The sequence below is a fragment of the Panthera tigris genome, chromosome B1 (assembly GCF_018350195.1).
Source record: "Panthera tigris isolate Pti1 chromosome B1, P.tigris_Pti1_mat1.1, whole genome shotgun sequence".
Classification (NCBI taxonomy): Eukaryota; Metazoa; Chordata; class Mammalia; order Carnivora; family Felidae; genus Panthera; species Panthera tigris.
In genome coordinates, this window is record NC_056663.1 from 202,737,332 (window position 1) to 202,755,400 (window position 18,069).

General features: G+C 55.7%; 1 protein-coding gene across 3 annotated transcripts in view; it reads left to right on the forward strand.

The window, feature by feature from the left end:
- Nucleotides 1–18,069, forward strand: part of ZFYVE28 (zinc finger FYVE-type containing 28) — a 116,463-nt gene that overhangs the window by 91,265 nt on the left and 7,129 nt on the right. The gene's annotated exons all lie outside the window — the stretch shown is intronic.

Below are 18,069 nucleotides of genomic sequence, written 5' to 3' on the forward strand. Positions count from 1 at the left end.
ACATGAGATGCATAGAGATGGTCATTTGCATTTATTTCTGGAGATGTGCCCACTTTCCCTTCCAGCCGCGTGGCCCCCCGTGTGGCTGCACCAGACCCTGCTGTTACAGACGGTGCAAACATCTGTTTTTGAGGTGCAAGTCCAGCTTCCTCAGCCGTGTCCAGAGGGAATGAGTTATTGTCACAACCCGCTGGGTGGCTTTCTTCATCAGGGCCTCTGACCCTGCGGCACAGAGCTGATTGGTAAGCGGATAACTTTTTTGCAAGGATGATAGGAAATCATCAGGAATTCTTTGACAGGATACGTGAATTTTTCAGCTTTTGACCTGCCCCCCTTTCTGGGTCCAGCCAGTGGACACCCGCTCTGTCTCCTGGTTTCCTGACGTGTCCCACAGTGGACACGGCTTGTTTGCCTCACAGACAGCTTCCCAAGGCCTCACTCCCCATAGCACAAACGCTGAGGCTGAGCTGAGGAAAGGGAAGAGAAGCCCCACGGTGGCCTTGAGAGACAGTCCCATCTTGCAGGGAAGCTGCAGAGGGTCTGAGGAGGGAAGAATGTGGCAGCTGGTGGGATGATCAGGACAGACATGCGTGTGGGCCAGGACCTTGGACAGCGATGCCCCGCCCCCATGCCCCCACAGCGGGAATCCCCTGTCTTGGCCAGGACCTTGGACAGCGATGACCCCCCCCCCCCACCCGCCCCCCTCCCCCCAAGCCCCTGTAGCGGGAATCCACCCGCAGTGCACACATCAGGAGCACCTTTCGCTCATGTCACAAGCTGACCTCATGGACGTGCTCGAACACTAATACAGAGGTGACAGAGCAGGGTACAATTAAAATGAACAGACACAAAGGACCAGCCTCACACAGGCAGGAAGTTCACCAAAATTCCTGAGGCTTCACGATGGAGACTGTGGGCCTTGCATGCAGGGGCAGGTGACTACCCCTCCCATTCTGCAGATGGACAGGCTGGAGTTTGCCTCGGCTCCGAGTGCCTGGAAGATGTGGGTGGCCTGCAGCCTCCCGCCTGTCCTGACCTGCAGGTGACCGGTGGCTGGAGGAGTGAGCGGCAGGCGTGGCACTGTGCTCATGAGCTCCCAGTCCCGAGAGGGAGTCACACAGGTGCAGCCTCACACCTCTTCGAGCCACACAGGGTTGGCCCAGGCGCACGGAGTTGTGACGGAGGGTCCGCCTGCCCCGAGGACACCTGGAGCGGATTTTCCTGCTTAAGCAGAAGACAGGTGGAAGGCAGGGCACTGGGGTCTCAGCTGGAGAAGCCCCCGCGGCAGCCCCCCAGGCCCTACATTCAGCCCGCCGCACCACGGCCCGTTCCACCAGCACTGCTGCCAGGATGGTGGGACATGGCCCTCAGCAGAATCCTGGGCAGAATGTTCCAGAATCATGGGTCCTTCAGCTTTTCTCTTTTTACTGGCTTCTTCTCTCCTACCCTTTCAGGAAAAGTTAGGAGCTTTTTAAAGGAAAAGTTAACATTTTTTAAAAGCTTGTTCCCTGTCTAGACTCACCTCACTGTTCCAGAACCTTCCATGCTGCGGAAGCCCGAATAAGTCACTTGTCTACAACATGGAAGCTCATCCTGCTTCAAGTCTGTTTTTGTCCTTTCTGAGGACATTAGACTAGAGTGTTTCCATCCTGCTGTCTTGTTTAAAAAATAACACGGGCTCTCTTTTTTCTTATTATAAACATGGCCCCGTTCATTGTAGAAACTTTGGAAACAGAAAGAAATAAAAATCATCCCAAATCCCATGGGCAGTTTTATTTTTCTCACTAAATCTTATCTTGTGATCGCTGCTCTGTAAAGCTCTTGAAAAACACTATTTCTGTTGAACTTTACTGAATCCTAAGAACATACCTAATTTATTCTATGTTTTCCCACTTCCATATATTTTTTTCCATGTTAAATTAGCTTTGTGGTCATGCTCCCTTATGGCTCTGCATCTGCCTCTTGGATTGTTTTTTTAATGTTTATTTATTTTGAGAGAGAGAGAGAGAGAGAGAGAGAGAGAGAGAGAGAGAATCCCAAGTGGGCTCCACACTGTCAGCACAGAGCCTGACGCAGGGCTCAAACTCACAAACCGTGAGATCATGACCTGAGCCAAAATCAGGAGTCAGAGGCTTAACCGACTGAGCCCCCCAGGCACCCCAGTTGGATTATTTCTTGAGAATCGACTGTTAGTAGAGTCAGCACAGCAAAGGTATAAAGGCCTTACCATCACTTACGTCAGCTTACCTCCCAGAAGCCAGCGATGTACTGCCTGGGTGGGGGGCTGCCCCAGCCCACACAGCCGCAGGCCCAGTTTTCCCACCTTGAGGAGCAGAAGTGGGACCCTCTGTGCTGTTGGAGGTGGCTTTTCTCTGGTGGTCGGTATCCCGCGTACTTCTACCTGTTTTGTGGTTCCTCTGTCTGTGCACAAAGTGGCTGTTCACGTGTTTTGCTTATTTTCCAATTGGGTTTTCGTGTCTTTTTTACTGACTTGAAAACATTCCTTCTGGTGTGTCTGCTGTGGATAGATTTACCCAACGTGCTACTCGCCCTTTGACTTTGTTGATGACGTCCATTTTGTTTTGCGTAATTAAATTTATAAAAATTCTAGAGACAACTTTTGGTTCTCACGTTTGTTGTTAGTTTTTCCTCTGGCTGATTGTGCACCTGCTACCCCCCTCACCCGCAAGGTCAGGGAGCACTGTCCTCGTCTCCTGCTAGTGTCCTGTGCTCATCCCCTCTTTCACCATCAACTCTGCACCCCAGTCTTAGAAGTCCCGTTGTTCTGTCTTCTGAGACCGTCTCTAACCATCAGAGGGAGCGTGACTGTCAGGGCCCGGGGCCATCCTGACACACAGGCAGGGCTACTCCAGTGTCTGGCTCAGGGGGACCTCAGCGACCATCGTCGCCGGCCCCGCCCTGCAGGGTCGCTCTGCGTCATTCAGTTCTTTGGCCACATTTGAGTCTGGCTGGTGGTGCCCCCCGCCTCTCCATCATGCACTTAGTGAGCCTCCCTGGCTGTCACTTTGGGTAGAAGGATAAGAATCTGGAAGGCTGTCCTTTGCACGGGCTTCTGAGCTTCTGCTCTAAACAGGCGACATATGCTCGGACCATGTGCTCCTTCTTGCAGAGGGGAGCTGCTGGCACACCTCGCCTGTGGCGCCTCCTCCCCTGTTTGGGTGGCGGTATTGGAGGATGTGTTCCCCTGCACCTGCAAATTCCGTGGGTGAGTGGGTCCAGGGGAGGGGGGGGCCTGTGGGCTGGATGCTTGACCTTGACCTCCTCAAGCCTTGGTTTTGTCATCTGCAAAATGGGCTAACAATAGTCTCCAGCTCAGATGGCATCTGGAGGAGGAGCTGAGAGGCCACGGAACATTGTTCCTTCATGTGAGTCCACGTCTTACTTGTCATTGTTACGCGTCTTCGTTACTCGCTGTTGTTATCTGACGCTGTGACTCACCCACTGTTACTCACCGCCTTGGTTCAGGATTGTTACTGACTGTTCCTATTTCCAGTCTTGACTTTGCCTCCCCATCACATCACTGGATTTCACTGTTTCTGGGTCTGATTCCCACTCTTCACTGGTGGTGTGACCACCAGGCAGGGTTATCTCGGGCACCGCGGTGGGACTCTGTCCCGTGCTGACAGACTCTGGAGGAGGCCGGCCTCCAGCATCACCTCCTCACTGAACCCGAGTCTTGCCTGCCTGGCTCCTTTTCCAGTGAACGCCTTGCCTTCCTCTGTGCTGTGGCCCCTGTCGTGGTTCCACCTGAGCTCCTCTGGCCTTTGCCAGGGTCGGGACGCAGGCTCAGAGGCATCGGGGCCCTGGGGATGCCTGTGGCTGCAGAGAGGAGGCCGGCTCCAGCTTCCCCCCAGGGCCCCACTGACCCTCTTCCGCATACAGTGGGAACTGTTTGGGATGCCTGCAGACCTCGGTCCTGCCCCAGTGCCCAGCCCAGGGGCTGCACAGGGTAAACCTCCCCCAGAGTATGTGGTGAGTGGTGAGTCCTCCATCATGTGGAAACCTTCCCCAGAGGTGTGGGACTGGCTCTTCTGGTGTGCTTTGTGCACACATCACCGAATCCGTTTTCCCTCCAGCAGACGGAGTCAGGTCGGCCGTTCCAGGCCTGGGGTCAGCCCCTTGCCCTGGGTGGGGCCTCATCAGTGTCCAAGGTCTACTGCTATCTTCTGGCCTCCACGACTCGGAAGGGCGTGCTTCCCTTTCCTGTGTAATATCAATAGCCTCGGATTCTGGTGCAGGTAGTCGGGGTGGTTGGGGGTGCTCTCGGGAATCAGTCCTGAGCCAGCACCTTCAAAGGTAAGGGGATGCCAGTCAAGGCATGGGGGCAGTAAGGACTGTGCACTGCCTGGGCTGACTGGCCTCTCAGTGAGCGGAGACTTGGAGGAGATGTTTCCTGGCTGGGCCCCACCCGCCCCATTGCTGGGCTCTCTGCGGGGCTCAGCAGAACACCAGCTCTGGAACGGGGTGACAGAGCGAGCCCGGGCCTGACCCTAACCTCTCTCTGGCAGCTGTGGGACCCTGGGCAGTAGGTCCTGCCCCATGAGGCCTTGTTTCGTCCCCATCGGGACACACACATCACTGCTGGTTCTGCCAGAGCCATTCTAGGGCTGGACACTGGGTGCAGGCCTTGCTGCTACTGCCATCCGTCCCTGCGGCCGGTGTCCCCACCACTGTGCAAAGAACAGGGAGGCCTCCCACCATGTCCTGTCCCTGGAAGGAAAAACAGGAATGATTGAGTGGTTTAAAAATAGAGAAGGACTTGGAATTAATTAGACTCTCAAAAAACAGATTAGGCGTAATGACTGTCATCCAGTCAATTGTTACATGACGGGGCTGCTCTGCTGACACGGGGTGGGACCGGAGCCGAGCACTGGCATGAGGTCAGAGGGCAGGTCAGGGCTGGGTTCTCCCTGAGTCCCCTGAGCCCCTCACCGGCACCACCATGCAACCTGCAGCATGCACAGTGACTAAGGCCCAAGCCGCTAGAACCCCTGGAGGGCGGTGGAGTGCCTGCACACAGGAGGCACTTGGGTCCTCGGGGTCCTGGGAGGGACATGCCCTTCTCGTCGTGGGGCCTCACTGCTGTCACAGTCTGTCTTACAAACTCATAGCAGGGTGTGGAGCTGGAGAGAGCACATCCAGCCTGGCTGTGCTCCAGGCAGTGACTGCAGGGTGACCGCTGCATCAGCACCCGGGACAGCTCCGTCCTGGCCTCCACCCCCTGCTGACCCAGCATGCCCGGAAAGGTCCTCTCATTCCAGACAGCTTCTCCCTGCAGCCTGGCTGCCTCCCTGCACCCCAGACATCTCACGTTCTCCCACCCTGCCGCCTCCACCGCCTTCACCACCGTCAGCTGCGCCCCTGGGTCCCATTCTCCTCTTTTCCTCGCCCTCCCCACACTGTCCACTGTCCATCGGCCAGTGCCAGGAAGAAGATAAAATCCATGCGTAAGGTGGAGAGTGATGGGTGGGCTCTGGGGAAGCTCCAGCAGTCAGAGCAATCAGGGTGGGCCTCCTGGGGTGGTGACATCCTCTGAGACCTGAATGGAAGGTGGGGAGGGAGGAGATGTGTCCCAGGCAGCAGGTCCAACAAAGGCCAAGGTGCCAGAAGGACAGAGGGGACGCAGGGGGAAGCAGAAGGGGAGGGCAGGCATGGCAAAGCCCAGCGAGGTTAGTCAGACAAGGGGAGCAGTAATGTTAGTCCAAGAGGAAGGCACAGCATTAGAGGCAGTAACACGTGAGCACAGTTCGGACGCCCAGTCTGGTATTTCTAACCGGTTTCACCAGCTTTAGTGAAAGGTAACCGGCATAGAGTAAGCCGTGCAGAGTGAGGGTACAGCTCCTCCACACATCCCCAAACTGTGGTGTGGTCAGGCTTTGTAACTTGAGCTGTTCTGATGGCCTGAAGTGGTATCGTGATGGTGGTTTCAACCTGCATTTCCTTAAGGGCTGCTGACATTCAGCATCTTACGCACTCGAGTGCCATCAGCCTATCTAACTGGGGGAAGCCTCTACTGTATTCAAATCTTTTGCTGTTTCTTTCAACTGGGTGGTCTCCTTGCTGAGTTTTGAGAGTTCTTCACTCACTCAGGAGCCCCTTATCAGAAATACAGTTTGCAAATATTTTCTCCCAGCCTGTGGCTTATCTTCTCATTCTGAGTATCTTTTGAAGAGTAGAAGTTCTTATTTCAGTGAAGTCCTATTTATCAACTTTCTTTCTTCCCTGGATTGTAGTTTTGGTATCAGATCTAAGGATTATTTTTATAACCCAAAGTCACAGAGGTTTTTCTTCTGTTCTAGAAGTTTTATATTTTTGGTTTTTATATTTAGGTGTATGATCGATTTAGGATTAACTTAGTATATGGTGTGAGGTATGGATCAAAATTTTACTGTGTTTTGCGTAAGGAAAACCAATTACTCCAGCACCATTTGTTGAAAAAGACCATCCCTTCTCTACTGAATTGCCTTTGCACCTTCATCAAAAATCAGTCAAGTATATATGTGTGGGTTTGTTTCTGGACTCACTAGTCTGTTTCATTGGTCTGTCTATATTAATACCAATATCACACTGTGATGTATGGGCAGCTGGCATTCAAAAAAATTTTTTTTGTTTGTTTAATATTTTATCTTGAAAAAGAGAGAGAGGGAGAGAGACAGAGCGTGAGTGGGGGAGGGGCAGAGAGAGAGGGAGACACAGACTCTGAAGCAGGGTCCAAGCTTGGAGCTGTCAGCACAGAGCCCAATGCAGGGCTTGAACTCATGGACCGCGAGATCATGACCTGAGCTGAAGCTGGACCCTTAACCGACTGAGCCAACCAGGTGCCCCTAAAATGTAGCTTAACATCAGGTAGTGTAAATCTACAACTTCCTTCTTTTTCAAAGTTGTTTTGGTTATTCCGGGTCCTCTATGAATTTTAGGACCCGTTGTCAATTTATATGAAACAAAAACGAAAAACAATGCCTGCTAGGATTTTGACTGGAATTTTGTTGAATCTGTAGATCAACTTGGGAAGAATTAACCCCTTAATAAGATCAAGTCTTCCAGTTCATGAACATAGTATATCTCTCCATTTATTTAGGCTCTTAATTCTCTCAGCAAACTTTCATAGTTTTTATTGTAGAAGTCTTGCACATCTTTTGTCAGATCAGATTTATCCCTAAGTATTTTATATTTTTGATGTGATATTATATCGTTCTATGATTTCAGTTTCCAATTGTTCATTGCTAATATGGGAGGTGCAATTGAGTTTTATATATTGATCTTATTTCCTACAACTTTACTAAACTCGCTTTATTCATTATAGTCTTTATGAAGATTCATCACATTTCCTGTAGATGATGATGTCATCTGTGAAAAAAAAGCCAATTTTATATTTCCTTTTCAGTCGGATGTTGTTTACTTCTCTTTCTTGCATTTTCGCCCTGGCAAGGACCTCTAGTACAATGTTGAATAGATTTGACACAGGATATTTTTGCCGTATTCCTGATCTCAGAGGGAAAGCATTTAGTGTCTGTTGTTGGCTGCAGGATTTTCATAGGCGCCCTTTATCAGGTCCAGTAAGTTCTCTTTTATCCCCAGCTTGCTGAGAGTTTTTACCAAGAAACGATGGATTTTCTCAAATGCTTCTTCTGTATCTTTCGGGATGATCATATAGTATTTATTTTTTTTAGTCTATTAATGTGATAAAATACATTGATTGATTTTCAGATGTTAAGTGAATCTTACCTTCCTGGGATGAACTTTACTTGGCCATTAGGTATTACCCTTTCTATGTATTGTTGGTTTTGATTTGCTAAAATTTTATTAAGAATTTTGCATCTGATTGTGAGGAATGCTGGGCAATAGTTTTCTATTCTCATAATGTCCTTTTCAGAATTGGGTATCAGGGCAAAGCTGAGACCTAGGATGAGTTGGGGAGCCCTTTCACTTCTTCAGTCTTCCGGAAGAGTTTGGTAGAGCGGGTATTCTTTCTGCCTTAGATATTAGTTTGAATTAGATACTAGTTAGATATTAGTTTGAATTCACCAGTGAAGCTGTCTGGGCCTAGCGTTTTCATGGGAAGGTTTTTTGGCTTCAATGTTTTTACTGGATGTAGGTTTGCTCAGTTACCCGTTTCTTCCTCAGTGAGTGGAGGAGTTTACTTGCATTGTCCTCAGTCCCTACCCTGTCCTCTTGACGTCCCCTCAGACAGGCTGATACCAAATAGCTGGGTGATGGTCCCCTGCTTGGAAGTCCCCAGGGCTCCCTACTCTCCTGGTCTCTTGGACCCTGGGCAACTGCCCCGCCACTGCCCCTTTGTACCCTCCTAGTGTCAGCTTTCCAGGTGCTCTCTGCACTCTTGTGCCTCTGGTCCTTGTTTGCTCCTTGGGTCACTGTCCCCTCCCTCTCTGCCATGACATCCCTCCCTGTTATACCAAGTCACCATGTGCCTTTGATGAAACCCATGGGAAAATTTGCCTCTGTGGCCTCACTGAGTCCCATAGCAACATTTCACTGGTGTCCCTGCTTCACAGATTGGAAGCAGGAGCTCAGAGACCCTCTAATCTGTCTGACTCCAGTTTGGGGACCCCTGCAGGACCCCTGGGCCCATCCCCAGAGCCCAGCCTCGAGTCCCATGTCTTCTCACCCATCCTGCCAGCCCCCACGCCACGTCCCTTAGGCTGGAGGGTATGACTTAGAGTGCTTGGTTGGGGGAACATCCTTGCCCTAGATCAAGTGAAAATGAGGGGCCACCAAGGGTTGGAAGGCAGCTGGCCTCAGGAGGATGCCCTGGGATTTGGAGGGGGACCTCAGGGTTCACATCTGGTATCTCACATCCTGGGTTCTTTCCCTCAAACTCCTGCCCCTGCAGCAGACCTCTTCTGGGCCACTGGCCCTCCACTCAGTGCAGCCCTGCTTCCCAGGCAGGGTCTGTGCCCTCATCCCAGCCAGGGTGTTTGGTATGTGGGTGTTCGTGGCTTCGGTGGGGGGAGGGGGCGTGCTGCAGGGGCAGCTCCAGGGGAAGGGGACTGGCCTACAGTTCTGGGTCTCCAGGCACAACCATCCCATCGCACTCCCTGCAGCCCCAGGCCTGCCCACTCCTTCTGTATGCAGGGCTCCACGGGGCAGGGTGGAGGGCTCTGAGCAGGGGTGCAGTGTGCTTGGTAGGCACTGACCCCTTCTCCTCGGGATGCGGGATGGAGGGGAGGGCACGGGGTGCAGCCCCAGCAGCACCCTCGAGGGGTCGTGGGGTTGCCTGCTCCACCCCATGGGGCCAGGTGAATCCCTGTCTGCAAGGCCACCTCCCCTGCACGACACTTCCTCCCACCTTCACGGAGGCAGAAACCAGAGAAAGCAGGTTTAAATTGCTGAGTGTGGTCCAACAGGGACACCAGGCGGTGTCCACAGTCAAGTTCACCCGCTGCTTTGTTCATCAGCCCTGGCGCCTTATGTTCTGAGAGCTTTTGAAAGCAGCAAAAGTGCAGGAAGAGTGTGTGAGTTACGACAGCGGAAGGTAACACAAGTCCCCTCTGCTCATGTGACAACCACACGTGTTTATAAAATACACACGGACGTGCGCTTTTTCCTCGTCTGTGTTTCCTGGCTTTTCTAGAGTAGAGCGTGAGGATCAGGTTCCCATAACCCAACCATGGGACCTTCTCCAGAGCTGGGCTGTGCCATGCCACCAGAGGAGTGGGACCATGGCTCCCACCCCTCTCCACAGAGGGAGCCGAGTGTGCACCTGACCTCAGGGTGGCGAAGGGCCAGGCAGTGCCCGGGGCGGGCAGCGAGCCCAGAGGGAGTGGGGAGGCAGGCTGGGAGGAGCTGCCTGCGTCAGCGGCTGCTTCGGGGCCCTGCCCGGCTCTGCAGCCCCAGCTCTGGACAGTGTCTCCCGGGGGCTGTTGGTGACAGGGCTGTAGTCTCATGAGTGGGCAAGGCTGGGCAGGGTGGGTGTGCCAGGGTCTGGGGACACACGGGACCTGCCGGGGTAGCTGCGGGATGAATGGAGGGTCGTCATGGCAACATGGGAGGCACCAGGGCATCAGGCCCTCCTCAACCCTGGAGGGGTTCCCCCTGTTTTGTGGACCCTCCTCGGGTACCAGCAGGCTTGGGGTCACTCAAGGCAAGATGGACCTGAGAGCCACCAGGCTTTCCCTCTGGGCTCCAGGGGGAGCGGCCTGTGTGGTCTTCCTGTGGCCTGTGTCTGGGGAAGAACTCTGACGGGCCCTGCTGGCCACCCCATCTATCTGTTGTCAGGCAGGGATGGCTCAGCAAGGACCGTGGGCACTGGGCAGGACATCTGCTGTCTGTCCTCCCTGTCCAGGGAAGTCACAGGTCCCCAGAACTTCCTAAGGTTTTGGGGGCCCTGCAGAGCATCCTTTGGTGACAAGGGGGCTCACTGAGGCTTCCTGGCTGTCTCCCAGTGTTGTAGGGACAGTTGTGCCCCTGTGTTCCTTCTGGATGAACATCACCCACCAGGCTGACCAGGTGGTATTTGCAGGGCGTCTGGGAGCCTGGCACACGGCCCGGGTGGTCTTGGGGCTGCTGCTTCACAGTGGGATTCCGCTGGGGGGTGATGTGCCCACAAACAGTGTGGGGCAGACCCTCGGCCGCCTCTGGGCCGGGCCCTGCTTGATGTCCATCCCCTGCCTAAGCCTCCGGACAGCCGACCTCCTTGACGGTGGTAGTGTGGGAGCCTGGCCCCAGCCTCACGGCCCCCTTGCCCTTGGGGAAGCTGTGCATTCTCCCCGTGTTACAGCAAAGGGGGGAATCACACGCACCCCCAGCCCCACCCTCCACCATATGTGTCTGGATGTCCTTCTTCGGAGGACCCTGCACGGGTGGCATTGTTTTCCCAGTTTACAGACCAGTAAACTGAGGCTCCGGGAGATCACCTTCCTCTGCCCAGATGGCAGAGGTGATGATGCCAGAAGCCTTCAGCCTGTGCTAATTTCCAGGGACTCCCAGCCCGGCCCTGGGACTCTTGCCCATGGCAGGCCTCCCCCTGGGGCAGTGGCCATGTGCAGGGTCCCCTCGGGGGTCCCCTCCTCCATGTCACCACTCCAGAGCCCCTCAAGGGCAGGTGCCGCTGGTCCACTGTGGCCCTAGGACCCAGCTCAGGGCCTCATGACCCTAATTCCAACTGTACCTGACTTCTCAGACTAGGGCCTGATCCTGTCAGAGCTGGGTCACCTACCAGTCTCTCTGCTGGTTTTCCTGGGAGGTAGAGACCCCTGCCCGGCAACCAGGGCTGGAGTGGGAGAGAGGTAGGCCCTTCTCAGATGCGGAGATCCATTGGCAGCTCTCCAGGGCAGTGGGCCCTGAGGCCAGCGTCTGGCAGAAAATGCCCCTCACAGGGACATACCGAGCCCTGCGGAAGTGTGGACCTGGGGAGCAGCCGCAGCAGAAAGGTGGTGGGAAGATGGGGAGACAGGGAGGCCAAGAAGGTCCTGTCTCCACAGAGTTCACAGCAGCAGAACCACATCAGAACTCTGCAGGCAGCAGGGGCCAGGCAGGGCTGCCCGAGGTCGGGGGGTGTCCTAGGGTGCTGTGGGCCCCAGGTGTGGGGAGACTGGGGGTCTCCGTGGACTCATAGACTCTTCTCATGCCATGCCGCCTCCTCCAGGAAGCCCTCCCTGCTGTATGGTGACTATCCGTAACTGACACAGGTATCAATGGGATTCTGATTTCTTGCTTCTGCCTGCCAGATGGGAGCCAAGGGCAGGACCCGCCATGCCTGACCGGCCTGGGCAGGGCAGGGGTCCATGGACTCACTGAAGTAGGAAAGGGAGAGAGACGTAAAGGTGCTTGTTCATCTCTTAGGACATCAGTGGTAATGCTCCTTAATCAGAGGAAATGGAGACATCAGCTAATTTTCAGTATATTGTTTACATTTGCTGTTTGGACCAAACTGCCAGTTTTTGCAGTCCCTCAGCGATCGGCCCCAGGGTCCCGTGGGGGTCCTGTGACTCTGGAGTGGGAACAGGCCGCTGCTTCTCCGACAGCCAGGGGAGCCAGCGAGGGTAGACCGCACGGGCGGGAGGGCAGAGGGGTGGGCGGTGCCCGGAGCGCCCGCGGGACCCCACGGCACACGGATCTGTGTACTGTGGTGTTTGTTCATACGTCACCGGAAATCACTGCCTTGTGTGTGGGCTTCTACCGGGAGGCCCTGCGGCTTACGGAGCCTTCGTCAGAGGCGGGAGTGGCCCCCTCTCAAAGCATCATCTCTGTCCCTGCTAACTATTGCCGTTTACGGAAGAGAACAGTGAGGTTCGGGGACGGAGCGATTCGCCCACAGTCACGAGGCTGGACACAGGTGCACAGGGAGCCTTCCACGTCCTGTGAGGGATGGCGGTGTGAACCCACACTCGCGTGCGGCACGCAGAGACCACTGTTGTTTTTGTAGTCACAGGAGCCCGCGCGCGTGGACTCTGGCGTCACCCCGTCTCCAGCCCCATCCACCCCCACCGGCGGTGACGGCCCCCCCCCTCTCTTAGGGGCCGCCCTGGCCTTGGAGGGCTCGTTTCTGAGTCCCGGCCCCATCCCCGGCCAGTGAAGCCCAGGCGCCTTCTGGTGGTGTAGAGTTGGGGTGCAGGCCCGGGGCAGCCTCTCACCTCCTCAGAACTGACCGTGCTCAGGAGGCCACAGCGGGCGGTGGGGAGGGTGCGGCTGGGGCGTGAGTCCCATCCTGGTGCCAGTGCGGGGCAGCCAGGATGTGGGGAGTGAGCTGGCTCCCACCTGGTGAACTGTAGCGGCTCCTGACTGATGGTCTCTCTTCAACGTGTACACACCCAGGATCTCGCTTTTAAAATCTTTCCATTAGTATCAAAACATGACAGGATTCATGCACAGGTCACAGGCGAATGAGCTACGTCTTTTAAGCAATACAAGCCTGTAACGTGACATGTTCTGGAAAGGAGTTTGTTTGAAAACTGCTGCGGAGTCAGGTGAGGTTGCTGCCAGTCGGAGTGGACCCTTGGTCCTGTCGCTCTCCTGTCCCTCTGTCCGTGCCCAGTACTTGGGAGAGTGGCCAGCCTCTGGCACCCCTGTGCAGTCACTGCCCTGGGTGTGCCACCATTCTGAGTGTGCATGCTCACACTGTGCACACACATCCCACGTACGCACGCACACGCACGCTGTCACGTGCATTCACACGTACGTAGACACACGTGCACTCAGACCCACCCAGGACATCCCGGTGGGTGGGGAAGGTGTGTGTCAGCTCCACCATCCTAGCATGGTTGGGGACCCCCCGTCTCCCCGCCGGTGGGGCTGTGGGCGGCCCCGGGATGCAGAGGGGGAGCGAGACTCTGCCCTGGGCCCCGGCCACTTGCATCAGAAGCGTCACCCGCCAGCTCAAGGTGCCAGGCAGCCCCGCGCCCCTCTGCCTTCCGCATCTCTTCCAGCCCCGCCTCACCGCCGCCCGGGACAGCAGGTGCTAGGCAGGACCCTCACGGAGCCCCTTCTCCCTCCACTCCTCGGCGCCCCCTTGCCCGCTGCAAATCTGTGGAACGAACGTAGCAAACACACACCTCCCGGCAAAGCAATTTCCCTAGAGGTTTAAACACTGATTATGAGCTTAGCGTCCCTTAAACGATTCCAGCCATAATTATATGTGTAATGTGACCACCTCTTTTGAAGGCTTGGCGAGCGCGAGCGGGCCTTATCGGTAGGAGCCGGCTGTGTCCTCCCTGCCACAACGGCCCCACCTCTCGCGGCCACACGTGCTCGTGATCAGGCTTGTCCTCGCTGGGCCCATCGGTGGCTATCCTCGTGCCCATTCTGTGCCTAAGGGAGCAATTTCTGGGCCCAGCAGGTGAGCGATGGAGGTGGGATCACGTTTCCGGCTGTGTCCGGACCGGCTTCCCCGGGGCAGCAGGGGCGAACTGCCACACATCGGGGCCTTCGGAAGACAGAGACCTCCCTTGTCACAGTCCTGGAGGCCAGAGTCCAAAATCCAGGGCCACCCTCCCTCGGGAGGCCCCCCCCCTCCCCCCAGGGAGGGTCCTTCCTGCCTGTCCTGGCCCCCCGGGGCTCCAGCTGCTCCTGGGCTTATGGCCGCGTCCTCTGTCCCCCTCTGTCCACACTCAGCCTCCTGTCTGGGTGTCTCCCCTCCTCCTCTTAGAAAGACCCTTGTCATCAGATTCAGAGCTCCTCTCGAGATCCTATGCTTACTTACATCCCCAAAGATCCTTTTTCCAAATAAGGCCCCAGTCACAGGTTCTGGGGGTGTGACGTGAACACGTCTTTGGGGGGGCTCCCCCATTCTTCCCAGAGGAGTTGTGACACCAGAAGGGTGAGGAGGCCCTGCTGGCTGCTCTTTTCCCTGAACCCCATGCGGCATTACAACTGTGGAGAAAGCGTTTATTCCCAGGGAACCCACTTCCGGTTCTCCTCCATGTCTAATGGATTCATATTCTTTGTTCAGCAGATACAGATTGGGAGGCTAGTGTGGGGTGGGGGGCTGTCTTTGATGCTGGGGTACAGCAGTGAACGGAAGTAGCTGCCGAGCCAACCTTGCCTTCCCCCAGAGTAAGACACACAGTCAGCACACACGTGCTATGTCAGGATGCTGAGTGTCCCCGTGAGCAGAATGCAGGGTGGGGTCAGGAAGAGAGCTGGGGTGGGGGTGGGGGTGGGGGGGTCCTGTTTGTGGTCAAGGAAGGCCCTTGCAATAGAGCATACCAAATAGAGGCGTCTGGGGGTATCCAGAAAAGGAGCATTCTGGGCCCACTGATATCTGTGCAAAGGCCCTGTGGCCATGGCATGTTTGGCTTGTCTGTGACAACAAGGACCAAGTCTGAGAAGCTTGAGTGAGTGGAGGGTGTGGGAGGGGAGGGTGACAGAGAGGGGTCCAGACTAGGCCAGGCACCGTAAGCCTCGCCCGATAAGGCTTTTTGCTTTTACTTGGACTAATTGAGAGGCAGGGGTAGAAGGTTTCAGCAGAGGAAAGACATGTTCTGACTTGTTTGAAAAGATTCATTGTCCTGGGCCTTCTGTAATCTTGGTAGGAGCTGCAGCTCCTTGGGGTGGCCCCTGGCACGGTCAGGGGAGTTCCTGCCTGGCACGTCCTGGCAGGTGCTGGGCTCCTCTGAGGCCTAAGGTGATTCCCCTCAGTGAGTCCGCCGGGGGTGGCCCTGTGGTCATGCCGAGCGAGGCAGGGCTCTGCAGGAGCCCTGGGTCCAGTCCGCTGAACACAGTCCCCAGGCCGACCAGGGCCCCACCAGCCCTTGTCAGCCTGCTGCCTGGGCAGTGAAGCGGAAGGGGCAGACCCTGGCAGACGGGGTGTGTGCGGAGACGGGGTGTGTCCTATAGATGCGAGTGGCCCTCTGCTTCCAGCCTGTGTGGCGTCCGCCAAGGGTCCAGTGCCTGCCATGGGCCAGCAGTCTAGCAACTGCCCTTGCAGGATCAGCATCCACAGGCCCTGGGCAGTGCCCAGACAGTGGCCATCCCTGTGGCCCCTGGGGACCAGGCAGACCGACTAGACCCAGGCTCAGGTCCCAGGTCAAATTCTTCCTGCAGCAGTCTGGTCTTTTGTTCCCCGAGCCCCTCGAAGCCGATTTTCTGCCTAGGATCAGTGTCTTTGTGGAGTCCTTGTCCGTCTCCCTCTCTCTCCACCTGCCCCCCTACCCTGCTCAACCAGAGCCTCAGGGAGCCTTCATGGCCTCAACTCTCTGTGGGGTCAGGGCCCTTCCCCTGGTTTCTGTGTGCTGGTCGCCCCACATCGTCCAGGGCCTCCGGAGCATGGATCTGCGGGGCTGGGGCTGCAGGGCTGACCCCCAGGGGGCGCCCCGAGCCGCTTCTGTCTCGGCTTGGGACGAGCTCCCGCCACAGGCAGGGCTGTGGTGCCACCTGCTGCCGACGGGCGCTTCCTCTCTCCTGGAAATCACGTTCATTCTGATCACAAAGGTAATACTTGCTCCCAGAAGACACTTTGGAAAAGCATAGTTTATCCATGGTCCCACCACTCAAATATACGTGGTATTAATGCTTTGCTTTTATTGCGTTTCCCTGTCTCTCCTTATGTACATATGATCTCCCTAATTTTTAGAATGCTGCCTTTTCACTTAATATTTTAACATTTCTAGCATCTGTCCCTTCTACAAAGTGGAAATTGTATGGATGTGACCTGATGATTTGTTGAGCCAGCCCACTGATGACAGACATTTAACTTATGAACTATTTCCCGAATGTGAGTTCACTAGATGATTGCAAGAAAACATTCCTTTATTTTATATTCACAGTTTGGCAAACATTTTCACCACCCCGTAAAGAAACCCTGTACCTGTTATCAATCGGTCATTCCCCATCTCTCGCCCCTGGCCCCACAGCCCTCCTCTGCCTTCTGTGTCTGTAGGCTTGCCTCTTCTCGATGGTTCGCATAAATGGAATCACACCCTATGGGACCTTCTGTGACCGGCTTGTCTCAGTCAGCCTGGTGTCTTCTAGGTTTGTCCTTGTAGTGTGTGCAGAACTTCCTTTTACGGTCGAATAACGTCCCACCGTGGGGACCACACTGTTTATCCACTATCTGTTGGTGGGGTTGGAGAGCAAGCTTCTGTGAACACGGGTGTGTGGTATTTATCTGAGCCCCTGCTCCCAAATCTTTTGGGCAAAGCTGTCACCTGACACTGGGGACGCTGAGTGGTAGCTGACGTGAACAGTGAAGTCCCCTCCCCCTTTCCTCACTCAGCTCCCAGGGCGGGGACAGCAGGTGGAGGGCAGCCAGGCCCCCCACGCTCAGGCTGAAAGTCCGGGGCCTGTCCGGGAAACTCCGCGACTCGGGAGGAGAGGGTGTAGACCTGCCCGAGGGTGCCAGCTTGGCACAGGTGCACCCAGCCTCACACTGCCAGCCTGCCCTCACCTCTCCGTGGCCCAGGGAAGCATTAAATACTCATAGTGGATATTCATTATTGTAGAGTGTGGCAAAAACGCATGAACTCTCACACCGCCCTTGACGAAAGGAAGGGAGCCCGTGCAGCCCAGCCTCCCTCTGTACCGGACAGGGGCTGGCGAGGGGGGGCGGGCGGACAATGGCCCCAAACCTCAGGCGTGTCACATCTTTGTACTTCTTAATGGTCTTTCCTCCCTGGACGTACCCCCACATAAGACCTAGGGCGGTCCTGCGTGTTTCTGCGCCGTGTGAGGGACCCACACAGTGTGTGAGGGTCTGTGACCCGCCCCCCTCTGCCTCTGTCGACTCTGCCCCTGCAAGACTAGATGGCCCCATCGCTGAGCAACCAGTGCCACAGTGAAGATCCTGCCACGTCTGCGGGCCACAAGGGCAGAGCTCCACGTGCGTGCCAGTGGCAGCCCCCGGGGTGGGAGCTTGGGCAGCTGGTGCCAAGGTCTCTCTCTGAAGCTGTGGCCCCAGCAGTGCGAGGCTGCCTTTGTTCCACCTACACCACGCGGCCTTCAGTGCCTCCCTCTGAAACGGGACGGACAACCAAGGACCAGGCCTCTGGCATGGAAGGCAGATCCACTACCTCCCGGAAAGGAGAAGGAGGTAGTGCAGGCAGCCGTTGGCCACGTTTAAAAGACTTGCGTCTATGGAGCCGCAGGGAGAGCATCAATTAAAACGTCAAGGGGAAAGCTGAAAGGGAAACGAGAAACTGCCAGATTGTAGGACAGGAGGATAGAGAAGAAAGGAGAGGAGTCGTGTAAGAATTGGAGGCACCTGAAGTGGGGCAGACGCCCCCCCCCCCCCACCGTGGGGAGGAGCAGGGACATGCATGGTGGGAGCAGAACCCTGTGTTAGTAACAAAGCCCCACACGCAGGGAGTTAAAACAACAGAAATTCATCCTTCACAGCTGGGAGGCCCTGTCTGTCTGCGTCTCCTCTCATAAGGACACTTGTCACGGGGTTAGGGCCACCCGATAATCCAAGATGACTTTCTCCTCTCCGGGTCTGTACCTTGATCTCAGCTGCAAAGACCCTTTATCCAAATTAGTCCCGTTTGTGCAGGGTGTAGGTGGGCGAGTTCTAGGAGGAAGTCAGTAGATGATGTCAGTCGGAGGCGGGGGGGGGGGGGGGGGGGGGGGGGGGGGGGGCTGAGCATGTGAGTCCAC